Raw genomic sequence first — 25,687 nt, 5'->3', positions numbered from 1 at the left:
TACAATATTTCTGTACATTGTTCACTTGAAATATATATGTTTTAAACGTCAAATCTTGGACAGACTGAGATATTTTGCACCAAACCAGAATCTCAACGAGTTTCACAGCCAATGATCATTGGTAATTGATATTTTGCGGCAGAGAGAAGAACTCTTACCTCGCATGGCTGCCTGCTGGTTATATCTTGAAAAACCCATATCATTTCCTCAACTCTACCATTAATGTCACATCTGCTTGAGCTTTACAGGGTTTCACTTCATCGGGTAGGAATTGGTGTTGATTTCTACAGTGGAATAGCAATTCTTGGGCTACAATATTGATTTTTATAGGGATCGCAGAAACAATGGCTTCCTTTGTGTGGTTGCTGGCTTGTGTCATCTTGGGCAGTCCGTTCGTCACTTCCTCGACGCCAGGAAAAAACAGGATGAGTAGGTATTTTCTGCTGTAATTTCCATGATTGTTACTACATTTCATCTTTTTTTTTTCTCTCCCAAAATGTCTACGTTTATACAACAGTAGTACGCCATACCAAGGAGGTAACTAAAGGCGAGTTCACTTAGTACCTCGTTAGTCATACTCGGCGTCTCTACACTCAAGTCTCCATTTCCCTCCAAACATTCAGCCCACTGCTTGGCTCGTGGGTCAGTGGAGGGGTATACTCAACGTTTTCTTGAAGCACTGAGAAGTGATAAAATTACAGTTTTATTCTTGGCGATCAATGGTACAAAGAAAAAAAAAACGCTTTATAAAACAGAACAAAAGCAAGAAAGTATAAAAATTGTATTCTTTCTCTTAGAATGAGCATTGCCATAGTTACCTAGCTTAAAAGCATGACTTTACTATAGACCTTAATGACATGAATCATTCTTCGTCCTGTTCACCTTACCTATATTGATTAGAGGTGTGCTAACTTTTGGGCAAAGTATAATTATGCAGATTTTTGACTTTATACTGTACCTTCTTGACGTCTCTATCTCCAGCAGGTTTCCATCTGAACTGCTCCAGGGATCCAATAGACCGAATGATATCGTGTGATGAGAACTGCATCGAAGGCGATCATGGTTGGGCTATACAGGCACCCTTTGGGCGGCGAGTGCTTTTAGAACTTGAAGCTATCGATAACCAAAGAATGAGATTTCGTATCATGGATGTTTTATCTAATAAAACGTCTCAGATCAGACTGAACGCGAATCATCATAGTTCTTCCATTCTATCATTGTCCAATCAAGTGAAGATATGGATTTGGCATAACATACCTAAAGCATATATATACCCAGTATTGTTCAACTTGAAACTGAAGTGTTACGAGGGTAAGTGATTTTTAACATGTTTGATATACATTAAAGCAAAGTTTGGGTGTTTTGTTTCTATTGTTGCTGTTGTTGTTGTTGTTGTTGTTGTGTTTGTCTGTAGTTGAGTGATAACGGATTTATTACATACTCCAACATTACGAAGTCGACATGTGAATACAAAGCCAAACTGTATAACAATAGTCAGGAAAGTAATGACAAAAAAAAACCAGTGAAAATGCTAAATGAGTATTGTGTGAATTATTATATTAAAAAAAAATTGAAACCTGATGTAAAACATACCTGCAGTTAATCTGGTTAGAATTTTAAGGAAAATTTTTAGATCCCATAATTTTATATCTCAGTAACGCTCAATTTTTACTTTCTAATATTAAAGATTGCATTGATCACTATTCAAAGAGTTCATTTGGTATGGAGTTTTATATTTGAATGAGACTTTAACGTCATCAGTTGATTAAACATGATTATAATATCATTGATGTAACAACAAAAAAAAAAAACTCTAACTTATTTCTCTCATCATCAATGAACCATAACCCATATAATGAGATCTCATATATTTTCAAGAATCACCATCTGTCAGACTAGTTGGTAGACAGTCTCCGTTGGAAGGCTTGGTCCTCCTCGAACAAGACAGGTATGTCTGTTATGATGGATTCAACGACAAAGCTGCCGAGCTGATCTGCGGAGAACTTGGCTTCCCAGCGGCAGGAGGATATTCTAATCAGACTTTGCCCAGTACAGCAACACGTGACAAGACTCAGATGCTAACATGCGCTCGGGGTAATTGCTTATTGTGCACGTACTTTCTAGAATATAATATGTGTTTTGTTCACTTCTATGGCATAGTATACAAATCCAAGAAATTACATATATATAATTATATATATATATATATATATATATATATATATATATATATATATATATATATATACATATATTTAGGAAGTCTTCGATGGAAACCTAGGAAATGCAGTTTTGCCAATTTTGTGCAGTCATGCCATTCCCACTCTCAGAGGCATTATATGCTTCTATTGAATGTTCATGAAAGACACGTCTCGCGTGAATGGGTGGGAAATCATGCTCGTGAATGCGCCTCACTGCACTTTTACGAAGTAAAGGATCTTGCTCACGTTAGGCAAATTGTTGCTATATGTATCGCTAGCTGTAGGCCTATTTAGCAAATGATAATACTCATGATAATGATTACGATAACCCTGATAATGATCATTGAATATCGCCACGATTCATTTTTAGCGTAATGTAACCCTACTGCACTTTACTTTTACAAAAGTATTCAAAACATGATGACGTGATTACGTGACTGAAAGTCACCAGCCCTCGAAGACGGTATCCTAAAAATGTGTTGGATATCTCAATATGTTGGATATCTCAATGGTGTTTTTTGTGCTATGTGTTTTCTTAAGATAAAGTATACACGGGGCAGCACTCATAAATGATTTTAAAAATCAGAAAATGGTGAATTATGAATTACTAGGCGTACATGACAATCAAAAGTGAATGTCATTCAATCTTATCAAGCTTCTGTGTGGACGGTCATGTTAGACATCTTATGTCATTAATGGAGGCCTCCATCGGTCAGCCCTTTTGCGTGATACTCAATTCTATCTTTGTAAAAAAGTGTAAAGGCCCCCTCACACCTGAGCGAATTGCCTGAAATATGACTTGCGATGGCTTGCGAAAGGCATTTTTGGAAAAATCGTTTTCATTGGTAATTGATAGCAAGTCATATTTACCCTTCGCGTTTGGGTTCGTACACCTTCTGAACTAACAGTTGCGATTATTCAAATTCGCACGGGATTTTTGAACATGTTTAAAATTTCCCGACGAATTGAAAAATCGTCTGTCATTTGCATCTCTTATTTACTCTGCGGTAATCGTTCGTTTGTCTTTCGTGTGCTATTGTCACGCATAGTCCCTCATCGCGCTTTTGCCACGGTGGACCGATCTCGAAAGAACCGTAAACGAAGCAACACGATGACTAAATATGACTTGCGCATAGAAACGAAGATACTATGACAAAGGTATTTTCGCTAGCCATCTTCTATGCGAAGGGAAAACTGTGGAAGAAGTTCACTCCACATGATTTTAAAAAATAAAACACATGCGGTTACCATGGCAACGTATTGTCCGATACAAATACAAAGTACATTTTGCAAAACTACACTTAAAGAGCACCATACACGCCAAATTTCACCTTCATTGATTAAATGGTTCAATTTGATACAAAAATGAGTGGTTACCATGGCAACACATTTTTCTTATATTAACACATTGGTGTCTTGCATAACTACACCTCCCGATCATCATACATACTAAATTTGACCTTAATAGCTTGAATGATGTGGAAGTTATTCAATCCACAAGGTTTTGGTAAAATTGTGGTTACCATGGCAACGCTTTGTCCGACAAACACAAAAATTATGTGCTCCACATCTATGCCTCAATGCCATAATGCCTACCAAATTTGATTTCAGTTGCTTCAAAACTGTGGAAGTTGTTCACTCCACAAGATTTCGAAGAAAACATGCAGTTACCATGGCAACGCTTTGTCAAGTACAAACACAAAGAGTGTCTTGCATAACTACACCTATAGATCATCATAGATACCAATTTTGAAATTGATTGCTTAAATACTATGGAAGTTATTCAATCCACAAGGTTTTGGTAAAATTATGGTACCATGCCAACGCATTGTCCGACAAACACACATACAAAAAAACATGTCTTGCACATCTATACCTCAATATCATCATTTACCCTAAGTTTCATCTAAATTGCTTCAAAACTGTAGGAGGAGATCGCGACGCAAGATTTTGCAACAGACCGACCGACCGCCCGCCCGACCAACATCACGGTGATTCCTATATATAGTACCCCCTACACACTACGTGTGGCGGGGGTATAAAAAAAAAAAAAAAAAAAAAAAAAAAAACTCGCCCGGACCGGGGGGGGGGGGGGGGGGGGGAGGGAGAATAGGGGAGGGGGGTAGAAAACCAAATCAAACAAGATAAAAATAAAACATGATGATGACGCGGACAAAATGACAATGTTTATTGTGTTCACACAAGAATTCCATGTTTTGTAAGCTGATATACAAAAATTTATATAAAAAAGAAGAAGATAAGAACAAAACGTGATGATGACGCGGACAAAATGACAATGTCTATTGTGTTCACAGTCCAGGCTAGGCTCCATAGAAAGGCCACCCAACCTTGTTTTTCGATATATACAATGTTTCTTGATGGTTTCTTGTCAATTCGAGGGTGCTGATTCCAAATCTGATTGATGCCACTCGTGTAACCTTGCGCATTTTCGGCAAAATGCAAAAATCCGAAATGGACGCCAAATATGCTATTTTGGTCATGATAATCCCAGTTATGTCAATTCTATGACCGATTATTCCATCAAACTTTTTTAATTTTTGTTCCTTGAGTACTTCTATTTACACATGCAAGAAAATTTTCATTTGAAGTAGGTACATTTAGTATTTGAAGCTTATTTTCAATTCAAAATGGCCGCCATTCCTATACTCATGTACTATATGAATGGCAAAAAATATGCATAGAAATAGAAGACGAATTTGCTGCATTTCCAGTCACATACCTACCGTAACGCTTTTATCAAGTTTTGCATGTGCAATGCAACAATCAAATAAATTAATAAACAAACAGAAAATTCGTTGTTTGTAACCTTATTTATGTTCTTCTCAATACAAAAATTCAAAATGGATGCCACTCATATACCCCTGTACAATATGAACGACAAAATCAACATCAACATGGAAATAAACGAATTTTCTCCTTTTTTCCTGTCATGCAGCTACACTGTTTATCGATTTGGGTGCTGATTAGAAATCAGAAGGTTGTTACTAACAAAAAGCTGTTTTATTTTTGATGCAAACATCCAAATTTGCTACCTCAAACTGGATTTTTCCCTAGGAATTGGAAAAAAAACACCAAAACTTGAATTGACGCCAACATCAAGATCGTTTATCAGGAATTATTTGGTATGAACATTTGATACTTATTTGCCTTGAGATGTTCAACATCATAATATCTACTCTGATTTACTGAAGCTAAATCTTAGGTGATGACACAAATGAAATTTCCAAATAACTGACTCGTTATACATTATCTTATATTATAGAAACTTTTCAATCCCCTCTTCCGAGAAAGAACATGAGGCAGGGGAAAGTGGAGAAAAAAGGACCACCTCACTTCCTTCCGTCAAATCTCTGAAACAAAAAAAAAAAAATGCCTAAAAGTTTTTTCATGTTAACCCAGAATATGATTTGCATGAGAATACAAATGACAAATGACCTTTGTCTTATCTGTACAACGTAGATCAGAGTTACCACTGGTTCTGTGATGGCGTGATTTTTCACTCATTTGCTCAAGGCTGGTTAAAATGTAACAGCATGGACTTGCGTACTTGCTACTGTAAAATTGACACATTTTTGTGTCTGCAAATGAGTACATTGCTCACACCTTTCCTTCATTGATGAATTGTGGAATTATGGAATATTTACCAATGTTAGTACAATGCAGGTGATTAATGATGAATATAATGGGATGGGTCCATTTTAGTCAAGGGGCTTGTTTTACACCTGTTTTCCCCCACCTCTGCTACTGCCCAGCCCTCGCGATCGCGACCCCTGCGATCCTGCAATTGCCTTACAAGGTACTTAGGAGTCACTGGGTGATCTTGCCATAGAGAGAAGGTGAAGACATGGGGACTTGCTTGAGCTCTCCTTTACAGAATATCCAAAGCCCAACCTATACCAGCAACCATCCACAGAGCTGTCTGACAATAGGCATGCTGACATTGTTGCCTAAATGCAGCCATGGTAGGTGAAAGGCTTCACTGGTAGATGGATTTTACCACCAGTTTTCTCGGAGTGAATGTGTTTGCGTATGATGTCAAGAGAGCCTCTGAGCTCTCTAAAGTACTGCCTCATTCTGAAAGCAGTCCTATGGCAACTTCACACTGCTTGTCTTTAATTTTCAGCACTTGCAGTTTCAGGATTTCGCAGACCAGCTGAGTTAGGACTCTGAATGATGGTTTCCTCCAGGGTGGCTACAAACTAACTCTACTCCTTTTTAACATGGTGACATGAAAATCACTTCATGTAGGAAGTTTGCTCGTGCAGATGATCTTACCCTTATGTCTCATAGAAGGTCCTTGGATGACATCAGCCGAGTACTGACCCATCTCAAGACAATAGAGGAGTAATTCACCTTCTGGAGACTTTGCCCTAACCTTTACAAGATTACCATTAGTCCCATGCCTTCCATCTTAGCAACCATCTTGCCAACGCTATGTTCAAGGTATCCTTCTGAGGCAAGCCTTCCAAGCATAGGCTATTAAAGGAAGTCCACCCTCCTTCACTGGCACTCGATCACTCTCCCTCCTTACGCTGGAAGGAAAGGATAGCAAGTGTCACCAGTGCCGTCTACGCATACCCTGACCTTCCAATCATGATAACCTTGGGGCATTTTATGAACCATTTTGTCTGACAAATTTGTCTGTCAAATTTGCTCTCAGCCAATCAGATGCAAGAATTTTATTAGCTTATAACAGTTTTTCCACAAAAAAAAGCAAAAACAAAAACAAATATCTGAAAAAACGCTTCATGAAATGCTCCCCTGAACAACCTGTCATCAATGCATCTGAAATCCCACAAGCCAATCTAAATTTCCCTCCCATCACTGAAAGCTTTGACCCCAAAAGTGGATGGTGCAGATGCTGGTCTGATGCCATCGGATACCACCCAAGTTACCTCTCTAGCCTGGCAACAAAGCCAGACGGCCTCAACGGGTGTTCATCCCATTTGTATAGCAAATAATCACCTTCTGACCCCTGAGGAAGTGCTGAACATCATTAGATGTGGTTGCAATTAAGGCAATTGGAGGACTGCTATGCATCTTAAGCCTGAAAATCCTGCAAATGTTTGGCTGATGCCGCCTGCTGCCAAATATCCAATTAAAGAGATCTTTGCAGACAATAAAAATGACAGTTTTAGTTTTAAGACAAGAATGAATGGCCTCATGATGTCAAAGTGTATATAATCAACACTTTGGAAGTGTGAGAGAACTGAAAGAGGTACCTCACATTGCTCCTTGGTTTTAAATACTTTGTACGGTATTGCGTTTGGACAGTTTCGTTCATGCCGTCACTAGTTTTTGTTGTTGTTTTAATTCAAGAAGAAAATCAAGTTTGCTCGATAATATCAAGGCGGTACTCTTAAAATTAATAATATCACATCAAAGTGATAAGGACTCAGGACCCCCCCCCCCACTCCTTATCTTTTCTGTACCCTATTAATTAATGGTTTCAGTGGAATGCATATTAGAAAGCTTTGCTTTCTAGCTTCCCCTCCATTTTCAACATTATTTGATAAATACCACGCATCTAGGCTTCTTGTAGTATTACATTTTTGTATTCAAGCTGGGTGTAGAATATGATGGTACATTGATTTTTTACGTGATGTGTAGTGCACTTTTATTCTTTGATGAAACAAAATAAAAGATATGAAATTGTGTTAAACATCGTAAGGGTTATGAATATTAATGCTCAAAACTCCATTCATAATTCCTATAATTCATATGATCAGCACTAAGTCTTGATAAACAATGTAGCTGCATGTCAGAAAAAGAACAGCAAACAGTTTCTATTTCCACATATATTGTTGCCATTCATATTGTGCAGGTGAATAAGAGTGGCAACCATTTTGAATTTTTGCACTTAGAAGAATAAAAATACATGTAGGCCCTCTATATTGTAAGTGGCACCCATTATTTTTGTGTTGCACACGCAACACTTTATAAAAGCGTAGGTGCGGGACTGGAAATACAGTAAGTTTGTTCTATAATTATTCCATGCATATTTTTTGCCATTCATATTGTACATGAGCATAGGAATGGCGGCCATTTTGAATTGAAAATGAGCTTTAAATACTAAATGAACCTATATGAAATGACAATTCTCTTGCAAATGCGGATGGAGTAACTCTAGGAAAGGAAATGTACAAAGTTTGGTGGAATAATTGGTCATAGAATGTACATTATTGTGATAATCACAGCGAAATTAGCATATTTGGCGGCCATTTTTGATTTTTGCATTTTGCCGAAAATGCTCAAGGTTACGTGAGTGGCATCAATCGGATTTGTAATCAGCACCCTCGAATTGACAAGAAACCATCAAAATTTATATAAAAAAACAAGGTTAGGTGCCTTCTAGCCTGGACTAACACATGTCATTTTATATTTAGCAAGCAAAATTTTATATGAAGCAGCGGCTGCAATTTTTTTTTTTTCGTTCTGAAGCGATCGCCGATTGGATCAAAAGAGGACGCCAACGGTTTCGAACATACGGGGGGGGGGGGGGGCGCAAAAAACCAAATCAAACAAGATGAAAACGTAATGATGACGCGGAAATATACAAATTTCGGCTCACTCGCTCGTACTAATTTAGAGTATTTTTTCAAGTCCTCAGTTTGTTGGTATAAATCGTTATCTATAGGACCGTCACTATATCTTGATTAGAATTGTAAGATTTAATAAGCAAAAAAATGACAAGAATTCCATGTTTTGTAAGCTGAAATACAAAAAATTTCGGCTCGCTCGCTGCGCTCGCTCGCCAAAATTGATCTAAATTTATTACATTTAAATCACCCTCAAAAGGCCCCTTTTAAGTGCTTTAAAAAGCATGTCATGTGGACTTTTTTTAAGTCCCTACCGGGAAGGGGTTGGGGTTGAACACTTTTTCAGAAATTAGGGGCGCAATTTTCGCGCTTGCCCCGGGCGCCGTTTTCCCTAGATACGCCACTGGGCAGGAACCAAAAGTGAGAGCCTTTACCCAGCATACAGCAGTGTTAGGTCACATGACACATGAATCGTATTTGCCATAGGGTTTCAAGTAATATCATAAAAATATATTTGTTTGAGATAAACAGAAAACATTTGCTTAACTATATTATCAATATACATATTTATTTGTTATCAGAGAAGAGATGATCGGACTTTTGAACAACTTGTAAATTATTTTCGTGATATCATTCCATAGATTCTCTACGTGTAATGGATTGTTCACTGACTACCATTACGTGTTCCTCGGATAGGATTGCCAGACTCAAGTGTCGAGGTGAGGTTGTGCCAATAAAGTATAAAAGTGCCTGGCTTTCTCCTGTCCACTTGTTATAGTAACAATACGCAACAAACAGCAGGAGTGTTACCACAGTATGCCAACCCTTCATTTCGTGTGCAATATTGTCTGCTTCATGCCGAATGCATTGAGCTTTATTCTCTTCATGCAAATATATATCGTATGATTGTGTCTGTGGCATGCTTCAGCATGCGTGCATATGATAAATTCGCCGTAAACGAAATATTGCTTGCAAGGAAATAACACGGCAGGCTGTAAGAGTTCCTTATGTTCCTTGTGAAATCTGTAGGCTTTATTTTCATCGATCCATTATGAGAGCTAGTAATTGGGTCGGTCTCATACTGCTTCCAAAATGAGCTGCTTGAAGGTTTGATAAGCACGTTGCCACCATGATTATTCTGTTTCCACGTAGAACCTGGATATCTCGGATGCTACTATGGTGACAGTCAGATATCTCAGGCTCCATTGAATCCTCAATTTGAAGTTCATTCCTACGAAGAGTGTACGTCTACCTGTAGAAGACACCCAGTTCGCAATTCCATTGCTGTCATGAATGAGAGAAATTGCACATGTCTTCAACAAACGGATTATTACAACTTCGTCTCTTCCTGTTCAACCTGTTCTCATTATTGGGAGTGTCTAAACGAGAGAGGAAACTTCTACTATTACTTTAACCGTGAGTAAAATAACTAGAAATTCGTTGACAATGAGTGAAAAGTAATTATATTGCTTATATCAGTTCTTTTCCGACGATTTTTATTGTTTTACATAATTTGTATACTGGAGCATTTAATTCATTATTTATACCAGAACATTGTTAAATGTTATAATTCTGTGCTGAAGACAATATTGCTTAATGCATGAATAAGAATGAACTAACTCTCTCATTTTCTTTATTATCACTGTCACCAGAATACGGTACGTTAAAATTATGTTGATCGCTTAACATACCGTGATACCGTGATCTCCACAATCCTCAATACTGACGTTCGTCAACTAACTGTTATTGAAGGAGTAATCATTTCCATGATAACTTTTGTTGCTCAACAACTATGAAAGAGTAAAATGACATTTTCCATGAAAAGTTTTAAGACACCTCGTCAAGGAGACATTTTTTTTTTATCAAGTGATGAAATAGCTTAGACATTTCATTGAAAAGCAGCAGCACAACAGTAGCACAAATTAATGAATTGGTTACAGATACACAAGTATATATTATTTCTTTAAAGCCAAAACATAGCTCTCAGATACCATGCAGAACTGCCGATTTAGGTTCTGAATTGTGCATATATATATATATATATATATATATATGTAATGCCCAAGAAATGTGTTGATAACGCTGTAATAACACAATTTTAATAAGAAAATGACGAAAATGCGAAATATCAGGGAAAAAGCTTCGCCAGAACTGTTACAATCTCAGAGCTTACTTGGCTGCGGTTGCTCCATGATTTTACATTTGATTACATCGTTTTTAATTATCGGGCCACAGCAGTATCCATCGCAAGCGAGTATGCGTGCAATTCAATGCACCTGCGTGGACACGATTCGATTATCCCGTACTAGCAGCGTTCTGCATACCTACTACTGAAGGGGGAGGACGCTTCAGGAGCAAAAGTCGGTATACCGACTTTCATTATTTCACAAATTTGAGTTCCAAAATACTACAAACGATAACTCATTATCCTAGCAAAATGGTTTCAGCAACACATGTTTCTTGACACAGCTTTCCGATAAATTACAAGCGAATTGGAATTGGTGGAAAATAAATTTTGAGCCCTTAAAATTAAGAACTACGTTTAAAAAGGTTTATTGCTTCTCTTTATTATTGCTGTAGATTTCGATATTGGTTACTAGGAATCATTGCTTATTTCCCTTGATTGATAGTTTCTGCTGCAGTATGTGATCAACCTGACCATGTATCTAATGGTGATTGGAACTCCAACATCACGAGATTCGGGTCCATGATAACTCTCACCTGTAAAGAAGGCTACGTCATCGACGGAGGCGCGACACTTCAGTGTGTTGGAAGACCCGGATGGTCGACTTACTTCCCTGTCTGGAATGATTCAGTACCATCTTGCCAACCAGTCGAACAAACAACGATTGGTCTGTCATATTATACTCATGTAGTAGAGCGATATCGTGATCTGAAACTGCGCAGTATCTTCTCTAGTGACAGATTTCAAAGAATTAGCTTTTCGTTGTTTTCCTTAAAACCTAAAGAAAGGATCAAGTGGCGAACTAGTTGACAGATGATTTTGTTGTTGTTGTAGTTGTTTTTTCGATTACGACATCTCACGCTTATGACTATAAGACGAGAAATTTGCGGGTTACAAATGAAACCATTGAGGTAAAACAGACCATGACAAGGATTGATGAATTGTCTTAAGATGTGGTATCCCTCTGGCTTTAACCCTAATCCCACCGGGTTTTTTGAGGGACTTGAAACTCCCGGGGGGGGGGGGGGGCTTTTTGTCCCCCTTCAGATCTCGGTCGTGGATCGCGCGATCCTCGCGAAAATTTCAACTATAGGTAGAAGCCAATGTAGTCTACAAGTAGTGTTAGATTTTTCAAATTTAAATTCATGTATTTTATATTAATTAAGTTATGCTAATCTATGCACAAAAAAAAAATTGCCTATAAATAAAAAATAAAGCTCCAAGACTTCTAACTTTTGGTGAACATATTCTTTTCAATATCCTCAACAATAATATTGAAGCAAAAATTCGTCTTCACAATTATTTCTCATGTATTTTATTGTTTATTGAATTTCTTATGTACTTCCTTTTTTTTACTTTTTTGTTGTTTTTTTTTCGTCAGAATTTGTCGCAGAAACTTTTTAAAGCATAATCAGGCAAAAATAAATCATTATTAGCCATTGAAAGTAAAGATATTTATTTTTATATGAATTAATTGCAAAGACACAATTTACATTCAATTTGGATTTGTACACAAAATCATGTTTTTGAGCAATTTTTGGGTCGACGATTTTTTTTTTCAAAGGGGCATGGCTTCAAATCGGTATGCCCGGGAGCAACAAATCTGGTCTCAAAAGTTGCGCGATACTTGAAAAAAAAAGTCATGAAATATCGAGGAGAGAGAATAACCACGCGAAACGTCGAGGGGGTGGGAATGCACCCCCCCCCCCCCCCCGTGGGAATAGGGTTAATACGCGAAGGACTAATGTAGATTCAGGGCTTTAAGGCGAAATGTGGGGAAGAACAGATAGTCTTTAAACACATCTCTAGCTGTACTGAGGTTTATCCATCGTATTATTATCTAACCAAAATTATCTAACCAAAATCTAATTAGAAATGACGAATAGCCATTACAATAAGAATAGACAGTCTTTTATAAAGTTCAAACAAACTTGCAAGCTTTACAGATTCTTTTCCCAAACTACCAAAGTGTACAGGAGATTATTTTCTTTCTTTTCTGTGCTAATAAAATTAAATGAATTTCCCTTACAGGTAGTGAATGGCAAGATGAACAAATGAGAACAGCATTCACACATTATACAGACGACACTTCTAGCGAGTATTGCAAAGTACAAGCTGTGTGCCTCATAAAAGTATAACATTATGTGTTTGTGTGTGTTTGTCCTTGAAATGCTAGAAACGAGCACATCTAAATCCTACATATCGCTTACTTGAACTGACACACCATCAATAATCATTTCTCCATATTAAACAGCATCTTCCGAAAGGACGGCAGTATCCTGACGATCTGTATTTTCTCATGCCTGTACTGGTAAGAAGATGTTAGGCATAAAGGGTATTTATATCTAAAACTGTAGTTATCTGTCACTGATTCTTATACTAGGCCTATCGATTCCTTGTCTTCTCTTTGAAAATAGGTGACCAGCAGACCACTCTAGCGTTGACGGCATCAGCAAATTCAAGTGAGTAGTCCACTGCATTTCGTCTTGTTCGTGGGCTATTATAAGATATTCATGTGTCATGTGTCATGTGTACATACTATCCACAAAGGTCAACCGACAAAGACGATCGTATGTCATAGTACAGTATATGTGAAAAAAGAATATCTTTTCAAACTCATTTCTTGGCTTATTCTTTATGTAAGGCTACCAACATATTTATAACAGCCATAACCCATAACAATTTTATATAAAAACACGCATTTATTTATGCCAATGAATCAGTAAGAACAGATCAGTCTTTTTTTATGAAGTTTAAGTAAACTGGCAATACTAACACTTTCCTTATAAAAACCTGCAAATATTAGAGGAAATCGTGTGTATATTTTACTTTTTTTTTATTTACACACATTTTTTTTTACTGTGCGTGTATGTAGAAATACTCTCTACAGGCACTAAGCAGCAAGATGAAAGCACGAGAACAGAATCTACTCAAATGAAAGACGACAGTAGTGAGTATCGAACAGTGCAAGCTGTGTGGGTCGTACAAGTGAATGTGGGATTGTGTGTGTGCATTATGTGATTGTGTGTTGACTTGTGTGTGTGTGTGTGTGTGTGTGTGAGTGTGTGTGGTGTAAAGGAAATTGTATTGTTTTTTGGTTTGTTGCTGTTGTTCTTTTGACATAATAGAGATTCCATTTTCTGTTTTTCTTTTTTAGTGCTTATCTAATATGGCTATAATTGCACATGTACTTTTTTTTAGTTAAAAAGAAATGGACCAGATAATTCATCCTATTTTTTTCCTGCTTGAGAATTGAATGATTATTCTTGTTTTCAAGGAATATGTTTCATACATGCATGAACATTCATGACAAATGTTATGTATGTGATATTTTTTTTTTGAAATTGTTATATTTTCAAAGGAAATGGAATTGATAAAAAGATCACTGAAAACCAAAAAAAAAAGTATAGAAAAGTGGTATATTACATGGTTAGGAAGGGTGGTGAGGTTAGTTAGGGGGGTGTGCTTTATTTAGATATAATATACTTCTTTTTTTCTGCGGTCATTGCTGTACTATTGTCATTTTACAATGTATTTGTTATATTGAAACATGAAAATTTATAATTATTTCAGTTATCTTTAAAAGAATTATTCCCCTATGTTGTACAATAATACACCATTTATGTATTTTGTAGTTTCATTGGGAAGTGAATAAATATTATTTGGGAAAAAAGTGTGTACTGATATATACTGGATAAGAGTACATCTGATTACGACTTTAGTTTTGTTTTTGCCTCACCGTTAGGAAACTGGCACGCTTTCTAGAATCCTTTTTCTGTACAGGATAGTACTTTTAGAAAAGGCGGCAGTGTATGAGAATTTTGTATTGTCTCAGGGGGCCTCTACACAGTGCAGCAAACTATCACTGGCTACTATATACTGCCACTGTCAGTTTTGCCTTCTTTTTGTAAACAGGCGATCAACAGACCACTCTAGAGGTAACAACTTCAGCGAATATAAACTCTTCGAGTGAGTATTTTCATTATTGTTTAGTGTATTATTTCAATCATGATTACCCCTTCCTATTGTCGTGACGCAATACAATCCACAAAGATCAACGCAGGCAAAGATGATTGTATGTCAAATGTGCAGAAATGACTTCCATCTCTTCTCTCTTTGCTCTATGATAAAGGACACGTTGCCCATCTATCAAAAAGCCGATGAATCATTCTATTTAGGAAAAATCAGTCTGTTGTTAAAGGCGTGCACGTATAAAAATGTATGACTGCTTTTTACAGGCACAGAGAGGCAAAATGGAAACACGAGAACAACAGCTACGCAAACTACAGAGAACACTTCTGGTGAGTATTACAAAGTGCAAGTTGAGTGCCTCGTACATGTGCGCGAGTGCTTTTGTGTCGAGTGTGAGTGTGTGTTGGAAATGGTAGAAAAGAACACGTCTGATTCCAACATCTTGTTTGCTTCCCCGTTATAATTGTGGCCGAAGTGTTACAATCAGTTGCAAAGTCTTTTCGTATTGAACGACAACACTTTTCGAAAAGAAAACAGTATAGGTGCATCTGTATTTTTGGTGCCTGAATCGAAATGAACATGTTAGGTATGAAGATACAAAAATGTAACGTAGTTATCTGTCACTGTTTGTATACTACAAAATTAATGTCCTTGTCTTCTTTTCCTAAATAGACGACAAACAGACCGCTCTAGATTCGACAAGTTCAGCGAATTCACGCTCTCCCAGTGAGTATAGTCGAATATGTTTAGTGGAGGAATTATTCTAACATCATAACCCCCTTCCTATTGTAATGTGTACAGTCCAATCCACGAAGATCACCAAACAGAGATTATTATGTCAAATATGCAGAAAAAATGTTCAAGCTCTACTCTTTGCTTTAAAAGTTAGCTCTGTAGCTCACCTGAGCAAAAGCTCAAGAGAGCTCTTGCGATCATTCATCTTCTGGCGTCGGTCGTGGGTCATGAGTCGTATTTCGGAACGTTTTCATCTTCTTCTTGAAAACCCATGACCGATTTTCCTCATAAGGGGTTAGGATTCCACTCTGTTCAAATGGGTACCATCCCCATCCCACCCCGGGGGGGGGGGGGGGCAGCAAGTTGATTGATGACTGTAGTTTTAGTTTGTTCACTACAGATTCATAGGGATGTGCTGGGAGGGAGTTAGAGTTGGTGCCCATTTTTCACATTTTCCTCTTCTTGAAAACGACTGTCAAGATTTTCACTAACTTGGCATGTGTTATCTCTAGAGTGAGGAATATATATATAATTAACAAATGAGCACAATTTCCCCACTTGGCAGGTCCCCAAGAGCGCAATGCCCCGTTGAATAGGAGAAGACAAAGCCCCCAAAATAAGGAATCTCGGCATGAATGTTCTTATATAGAAGTGATATTACACGCTACATTTGTGCCATGAGTGAGTTGGTGACCACGGTTAAAGAACCCTCATGACAATTCAGGGGATGAGCATGAAGGGCCCTGGCAGGTACTTTTGCCAGTGTAGACATGGACACCACGACCCATAGAGGCCCTCAAAGCTGTTCACACCTCTAATTTGATAACATTGTCTCAGGAAATAGTATGCAGTTCAGCGTGGAAGGTAAACTTGTGATACTCGGGTGAGCGAGAGACCCCCGGCTCTCTTGTATTGGGGTTACCCTTCAAAATCATCACAACTATAATTTAACTTAGCCTTTCGCAAAAGGCGATGGGTCATTGGTAAGGACAAATCAGGTTTGTTTGGGTTTTTTTTCGGGGGGGGGGGGTAGCAGGCCCGTAGCCAGGATTTTTCAAGGGGCGTGCGATCACTAAAAAAACGGACCTTCGGTACCAATACCAATGATGACACACACACACACACACACACACACACACACACACAATTATATATATATATATATATATATATATATATATATATATTCTTTGGACGACCGAACTACAACAGTTGATATTCTTTGGACGACCGAACTACAAAAGTTGTATAAGAATTTGCGCGCGAAGCGCGCCGCAAATTGTGAATTTTGACTGTTTTAATGACGTTTTAAAGTCTCGAGGAAATTTGTATTTTTGTCTGTTGCATACAATCGCGTTACGGTATTTCATCTAGGAAATAGTAAAAACTCATTTTGCCAGGAAGTTGGAAAGTTTAATTGTGTTCGAGACTCTGCGCGCGTAGCGCGCCGCAAAGTTGAGAATAGTGATTTTCCTGGTGTTGTTTTAACTTTTATTTTTTCTATTGTATACCCGCGTTAGCAGGCCTGAAGCCAGGATTTTTAAAGGAAGGGGGGATTGCGTTAATTAACAAAACGGTCCTTTGATACTGTCCCGGGAGGGGTAGCGACAATTAAAAGGTGGACACCATGCTCATACATGGACTTTCAAAATGGCCCCTAAACGAGTAATGATCATATGATTTTTTCGGGCCTTAAAAACAAGTATTCCTTAAATGTTTCCTGCACCCTAAAGAAGTACTTCATCATGATTGAACAATATACCATTTTCCCAAATTTCGGCCTTTTTGATACCCTTTGATTATATACGCTCGTACATCACACTTTCCATCTAATCCGTGAGAAAAAATGACCCCTATTAACGCTTTTTCTTTAGCGAGTATGGTCACGGTGTCCACCTTTCAGTTGGAGTTTTCCATCCCATTGGATGCTGTTTGGAAGATGAAACATTCACTTTACTATACAGTATATCAGCCGTTGGTATGCGAGTTTGTCAAAAACGAAAATAAATAAGAAAATTTAAAACAAAATGAATTGTAAATGTGAACCATTTATATTTTGCCTCCTTGTGGTAGGATATTTCCAGCATTTCCGAACTTTCAAATAATCATTTTAGATTTAATAATATTAAAGGTAGTAGATCCGATTCGCAAACATCTCCAATATGTCATATTAACCATCATGCTAAGAAGGTTTTCTTTGTGAAATTTGGAGGTCAGTGAAATTCAAAAATTAAACATCCGTTAGCCATTGGAAGAAGTTGAGTGCAAATTCAGACCTCAGGCTTAGTGCTCAGATGTTTTCCAATTTGATTTGATCTGTCTTACTGTGCACACTAAGATACATACTGGAATGGTTATTTCTTATTTATTAAATTATAGTAGCATATTTGGTTACTAGCTGTCTCTAGGCATTTTCGAATTTGGGCTGCAAAGAGATCCACTACCTTTAAGTTAGAAGAGAGATAAGTAAATAATGATAAAATAAACAAACAAAAAAGAATGAGTTTCTTTTGTAATACTATCTGACAAACTTTTTACTTTACCATTTTACTTCATAGCTCAGCACTTTCCATTCTCTCTCATACCCTCTTACCCATTACATTTAAATGAAATACAACTAAAATGAGTTTGCGTGCCTGCATAATACTCTTTGGAAATTATAAGTGAAAATGTTCTTAGGTTTTGGCTCACTTTAAAATGAGAACCAATAGAACTGTCACAACATGAGAAAATGTATAAGTAATAATCGACACTACATTTCCGAATTTGGCCTGCAAAGAAATCCGCTACCTGTAAGTTAGAAAAGAGATTAGTAAATAATGATAAAATAAACAACAAAAAAGAATGAGTTTCTACCGCCGTATCCAGAACAGAGCCTGAAACGGTGCAGGCTCAAGAAATCGTTTGTACTATAATACGTCTTGAAGTACTGTGTGATACTGTTGACTCAGACTTCTACAAAGCTGTAAGTGAGAATTGTAATCCAATCCGACTCATTACCTGAGATATTTATGAAAATATATCAATAAAGAATGTAAATTAAATAACGATGCGTCACAATGCAGTCTAACGCTCTCACAATGCTATCATACATAGGGTTTTTCACTGACTGTTTTTACTCCGGAGCTCTTGCAATATTCAGGCTTTTGTAATACTATCTGACAAACTTTTTACTTTACCATTTTACTTAATAGCTCAGCACTTTCCATTCTCTCTCATACCCTCTTACCCATTACATTTAAATGAAATACAACTAAAATGAGTTTGCGTGCCTGCATAATACTCTTTGGAAATTATAAGTGAGAAAAATACAGCGTACGATCTTTGCAACCACCAGCATGCATGCAGAGCTAGCACAACGCACTCGCTCGCTCGCTCGCGCAGAGCCAAATTCACTGTGCGCGCGTGGGTGGCCGGTCCTAGGCCTTCGTCATTTGCATTTGAAAATGTTCTCCCATGGGAGAACATTACCAGAATGTTCGCCCATGGGCGAACATAACGAATGTACCTCCATCACGTGACTCTGTTTAGCCAATCACTAACCGGTATTTGACTAACCCATTTAATATAATAATCTATCCCCAGGCATTATCATGCCAACATGTACTTATATATACATGTACTATATCTTTGTGAGACGTAGATATAAAATGTCTGAGGTTTTCGATTATAGTAATTTCGAGGAAATTTCTTTAATTTTTATCATATATGTAAACTTGAGGCTATTAGATTTTCATCCACTTACCTCTGTTCCTGTGAAAAAAATGCAAGTGTCAACCTCAATGTCATCCACGAATCGCACGTACTCGGGCGGCCAGTGGAAAAAAAAAACACCGGTCACACGCGCCAAGGGCCATGGCATGCAGTGCCAATATAATAATAGCTCGCACACTTGTGTTTGTGTGCATGGGGACGATCCGATGGTTCATACAACAAAAGGGTTTCGTACAATTTTTAACATTGTTAAACGTACTCTTCCACATTTACGTAGCATATAATGTGTCTTTATATTTATTTGGATTGTTATCTTGAGAATTGCTAAAAACCGTTATTATGAAAAAGTGGACCTTTCAGAATTTGGGGGGGGGGGGGGTGCGTACGCACCCGACGCACCCCCCCCCCCCCTGGCTACGGGCCTGGGTAGTTCAAACATACTTGCAAACTTAACAGTTTGCTTTCCAAACCTACAAAATGCAGAGAGATTGTATTTTCTACTTCTTCTTCAATACTGTGTACGTTTGTATGGATATTTTTTTTTTTTGCAGGCAATGACCGGCAAGATGAAAACTTGAAAACAGCATCTACACAAATTACAGACAGCACTTCTAGTGAGTACAGTTGTATTACAAAGTGCACGCTGAGTGCGTTGTAATAGACAAAGAGTGCGATTACGTTCGTGTGTGCCTGTGTTTAATGTCATGAAAGTGTGGGTGTGTATTAACGAAAGTGTGTTTGTGTATGTATGTGTGTGTGTGTATGTATGTTGTGTGTGCGTCAGCCGGAAAAGCAGGAGAAGAGAACGACTTGTCGTTTGTCGTTCGACTGGTTCGTTTACTATCAATGCCGTACTCCTCTTCTTTTCGTAAACAGATGACACACAGACTATTCTAACATCGACAATATCAGCGATGTCAATCACTACGTCTCCTTCAAGTGAGTATAGTCCAATGCATTTAGTGGCTTATTTTGATAATGATCGCTCCTTCTTATTGCCATGTAGACAATACAATCCACGAAGATCAACAGGCAGAGAATAATATAGGCCCTATGCCAACTGCGTGAAAACAGACATTTAGTACTCTTCAAAATCTGTAAGATGCAAAAGATTTATATTGCACTGTAAAGAAGGCATGTACAATGGAACACATCATCAGCACTAAAAGAAACGAGTACAGTATTCTGGCCAATTTGAATCAATCCTTTCAGACGAAAATTGTGTAATGCTTTCATGGCAGTAGTTCACAGCACAGCAGAAATGAAAGATCATACGATGATATTAAAATCAGCCACCTTATCTGTTTGGTGGTCATAACAAATCATTACATGATGATGGTAGACTAAACGAAATTTGTTCAAATCTTGTCATATTTTGTGGTTGTAGTTGTTTGTGAATTCCTCCATTTATGTAGATGAAGTCGTACCTTTGCCAAACTTTTTTTTTCCCATTTTTTATTTTTTATTTATTTCTTTATCTATCTGTCTATTTATTCATTTATCTATTTATCTATCTATCTATCTGTTTATTTTAGTGCCTAACCTGTCACATGAGACGACAGTAATCATAATGTACAGCCTTGGGATCTCCTTTTGTGTCGCTCTCGTCCTGCTTGTACTGCTAGCCGTGATTCGGTGCAAGAATCATCAAAAGGCGTAAGTCTTTAAACCCACACACGTACTCACACACACACACACACATACATACATACACACACACACACACTCAAACAGGGCAATGGAAGGATTATAAGATTTCTTTGAACTGCGATTTTTTTCATATAAATAAGTGTGATTTGTGAGCATAATATTGGATGTTACTTGTGGTCGTGTGTGCATGTGCGTGTGTGTGTGTGTGTGTGTGTGTGCAAAAAAAAAAACTGTATACCGTGTCTTTAATGTGTGCAGAAAAAAAGGTTTTTAGCTCATCTCAAAATCCATATACATGTACACAAACGGAAATGGCAAATTAAAAAAGAAAGAAATGCATACAGCTTGAATTTTTGTCTTGGATGATTGTTTTTTTGCTACTCATATGTAAATCTCGTTCAGTTCTTCTGTAGTTTTACATTTAGGTTTTACTACAATAATTTTGAAATGTATGTTTCACTGTCAAGTTGCAATAATGCAGTGTTATATAATGTAATAGCAGCCGCTGATAGGAATGTCTTTCCTCTCCCTTTGAACAGGCGCAGGCAGTCAGAAACTTTGCACCAGGCGAACGATCGCTCTAATGACGAACAAATACACATGCATCATGTTGGAAATTCAAGCCAGAATCAGAGCGCGGCGGATAATGTTGATTCACTCAAAGCCATTAGTACTAAAGATGGTGGTGTAGGTCACTCTTTCCGTTACAATCAGGACAACAGATTCAGAGACGCCACATCTCATCAGGAAGACCCATATCACATCTATCAAGACGCAGCGGAGGTAGAGAAGGTGCGTTCTCAGACCGCAGAGGTGGAGCAAATCTCCTCTTGTACGCTACCCATATTGAGCAGCGTCAAGTCCCCTGTCAGCACTTCGTTAACTTGTACACCTAGTTCTTCTGAAAAGTATGGCCTACAGGAAACATCACTGAATCAATCAATGGGTTGCTCTGAGGACGACGAATACCAAGATGTTGACATTTGGAGAAAAAATAGGATAACTAATTGTGCAGCATTATTAAGACCTCCTTCTGGAGCTCGCTTGTTTGATGACAGTTGTTACAATTCGCTGGACTTCGGCATCCGGTCTGAAGGTGTTTGCGCTCGAAGACTGAAAGCCAGCCCCTGCAACACGCACATTTATGAAGCCGAAGTTGTCGATGAGTCTGAGTTCAACAGGACAATAGTAAATGAGTATGCAGAATCAAGCGACTCTAAAGAGCATGCTCAGATTATCCATGGCGGCCAGGAGTACAATCACATCAATCGTTATCAACCAGCCTCCGGTTCCACTTCAAAGAGAAAAGTTTGCTCTGATAGAGAAAACACAACGTCCTGTGATACCAGTAAGGGTTTCTTACCAGCCGAACCTCTTGAAGACATTCTTTACTATCAACTGGAATCCGAAGAACGTAATAAAGTTGATACTAGCAATGAGCTGCAATACTCTGACGCGTTCGACTCAGAATACAATAAACTTGAACCTCAAAAGGATGCCAACGATATCTCCCTTCCAATAATGAGAAAACGACTTCAATGCCCACCATGGAACTGACAACTCAGTTTGCTTTACCTCAAAACCTAAAACGTGTGAGGAATTATACGCAAAGGTGGACAAAACAGTGGGAGTGTCGTCCACTCCACCGGCACCACCTTGTGAGGAACTGTATGCAAAGGTGGACAAAACAAGAGGAGTGTCGTTCGCTGCTCCACCACCTAGTGAGGAATGGTATGCAGAGGTGGACAAAACAAAACGGCCTGGCAATTGTGACTCAACACCCCAAGAGGAACTGTACATGAATGTTGATGAGACATGAATCCTTACTTGAAGGATGGCAATGTATTATGCTCTACTCATAATGTTGTGTATGGTTGTACATAACCCCAGGATTTTTAAATTTGATTTCATTTGTTTTCATTATTTTTTTTTTCATTTCTTACGTTAAGACGAGTTAAGCACCGAATAAAACTGAATGCTTAAACATGAGGTAATAAAACATAACAAAATTAATGGACAAAGTGGTCAATGACTCTAAATGGGATTAGAAATACAACCAGAGTCGTGCACTCTCACTCACATTTCCGCCAGCTATCACAAATGTTAAAACGTATACATTTACTGAATTAAGAATTGCACTAGGTGGCATTCTTTAATCCATTCTCATATGGTTTGTATTGTCTCCGAAACGAAATCTCCAAAACTGAAACCACAAGCGGAGTACGTCTTTGTGTCAAATATAAAACAAAACAAAACACATAATTCCATGTCTTCCTTTCGTTGTACTATGGCCATTACCTCTTTCTATCTCCTTGTAAGCCTTTACAAATATGTGTTTATAGTATGTATTTGTATATATGCGCGTGTATGTTTCTTTGTGATAGATATAGATAATGTTTTAAATTTTCTCCAAATATGCTTGTACCACTGTGTACTATAATGTGCAGTACATTTATTTCCCATTGGCACCTCATGAAGTTTCCACCCATCCCCGTTTGTTGGAAAGTGTCCTATGGAAGTAGCTATCATATTTGCCTTGTAGAGATGTGTCTTCTCTGCGTATACGGTCACATTTCTCGAGTGGGAAAATGATATGTTACTAATTACAGTAAATTTTAAGACCTAATTGAAGATTTATGCAAATTACACATAAAACTTTTTCGATGTAGAGAAAATGTTTAATCTGAGTAAGCATACGAAGAAGGGTCTTGAGTTGATAATTCTATTTGTTTCTGTTGTGTTCTATTATATTCTACGCCAGTATGCTCCTCTTACTGCGCACACACTCTTAGAGTGATACAAACAAAGCAACCGTAGTGTTTGTTAAGATTATTGGACGTTCACTTGAGACTAAATCGTTACGTGTTAATGAATAATGTAATATTGTGGTATAATTTATGGACACAGTTCCATACCTTACTGGCTTATTTGATTGTATTTCCTAGTTTTGTTTGGGTATTAGTAATCATTTGTTGATAGAGGATTGGCGGTAAACAGTTTAGATTAATCATGTTAATATTCAATTCAATTCAGTTCAATCGAATTAATTTCAATTCAATTTATTCATCATCATGTCAAGAGTACAATAAAAATACACACAAAATTATGTAAGTTTATATATTAAATTCACTAGAAAAAAGAGTTTAACTTTATATTCAAATAATCTAAATGATTTTATTTCAATTTTCATAATAGAGAACCCAAGGATAAGCAGTGTTTACAGCAAGACTATATAAATTATAATTATAGAATATATTGAGGTAATATGCACGTAAAAGAGAAAGAAAATCAAGACACATGTAGATTTCAGTCTGCAAATAATGTGATGGGAAAATATATACATAAACATATTTTAACATACACCTGGGAAATCTGGGAAAGTAAAGAAGAAAGAAAATAGTTTGAGTAAGAAAAGGGGAAAATATTCTAGAAAAGTCATAGTCAAGAGCCCGAAATGTGGGACTCGAATCAGACTAAAGTAAACCAATTATGAAAAAGAAAAAAATATTCATCACATTCATATTAGTACAGAGTGACAATGATAACGTGAAAATTTCGTGAATAGTGATAAAGTGGAAAGATGTTTTATGTTCATTGGATGAGTCAATGGGAACTTTTTAATTAGTGCGACATAATCATGAATGAGTGCCATGTGCTTGCTAAATCATTACCATGATTTTGATTTAGTTTTTTTTTGTGGTAAATTGAATATAAAAATGGTTACATTCAAACTACACTGACTCATACGAACAGACATAATGAAAAGTGTACAAAGCACAGCCAATTCAAGGTGTTATGTAAAAGTTGGCTCTGATGATATTCAGTGACTTCAATAAACAATCGTTGCACAAGCACTGCTTCACTTTCAATCAACCCTTCGTGTCAATGTGTCCTTTGAGATACACAACAACGCAATGAAAACGTGAAGAGAGCGCTGATAATGAACTTACAAAAAAAAAGAAGTGTGATGAAGAGAGGTGCATACTCGTACGTGCCTGTGTGTTTGTGTGTGTGTGCGCGCGAGCGCGTGTGTCTGTGTGTGTGTGTGTGTCTGTGCGTGTGTTTTAGTTGACCGCCACAATTGCAACAACAAATAGACCATTTTATAATTCCAAAATCTTCTACTGTACCGTAATTCTATAATACAAGTATACGTACTATTCTTTACTCTGCTGTATGCTCTCATGATGCCTGATGGGTGAAAAATAAAGAAATTCAAAGTTCACGTATCATTTCCTTTACTAGACATGTGTGTCTTCTTTCTGATGTCTGCTGTTCCATCCGCAATCTATGAGAATGTAATCATACTATTTGAATAGAATACTTTGTTTCATGACTGAATTTAAACCGTGGTGTGAAAGGTTTGGATCCCCATAGATTCTTTTTTGTCCGTGGATACCAGTAACTCCCGGTTGATAAAGAGTTAAAGACCATGAAGTAAATGAATACCATGTTAGAAACTGAAAGTGTTTGATATTGATATCAGCTTTTCCTGCTGTTACCAGATTCTCACGTGATGCTCAAATAACAATATTGTCGAAGATCTATATCGTTAATTAATGACATGCAAGAAAGAAAACTAAGAGCTACGTGTCGTGTTTTCGTTGGAGGGGGGGGGGGCGCAAAAGCATAACATAGATATACAGTTTTATCAGTACTTTCCATTTTGA

General features: G+C 37.5%; 1 long non-coding RNA gene across 1 annotated transcript; it reads left to right on the top strand.

Moving 5' to 3' along the window:
- The first annotated feature begins 1,895 nt into the window (after positions 1 to 1,895).
- Positions 1,896 to 10,148, top strand: LOC139708406 (uncharacterized). Its single transcript, XR_011709353.1, has 3 exons — positions 1,896 to 2,094; positions 9,403 to 9,480; positions 9,914 to 10,148. It is a non-coding gene; the product is annotated as an uncharacterized lncRNA (long non-coding RNA).
- The last annotated feature ends 15,539 nt before the right edge of the window (positions 10,149 to 25,687 follow it).

This window comes from Diadema antillarum, unplaced genomic scaffold (assembly GCF_040938485.1).
Source record: "Diadema antillarum isolate AM-2024a unplaced genomic scaffold, OU_Dant_1.0 seq00001334_RagTag, whole genome shotgun sequence".
NCBI lineage: Eukaryota > Metazoa > Echinodermata > Echinoidea > Diadematoida > Diadematidae > Diadema > Diadema antillarum.
The sequence above is the reverse complement of the archived record's forward strand: the minus strand, read 5'-3'. Positions and strand labels throughout refer to the sequence as shown.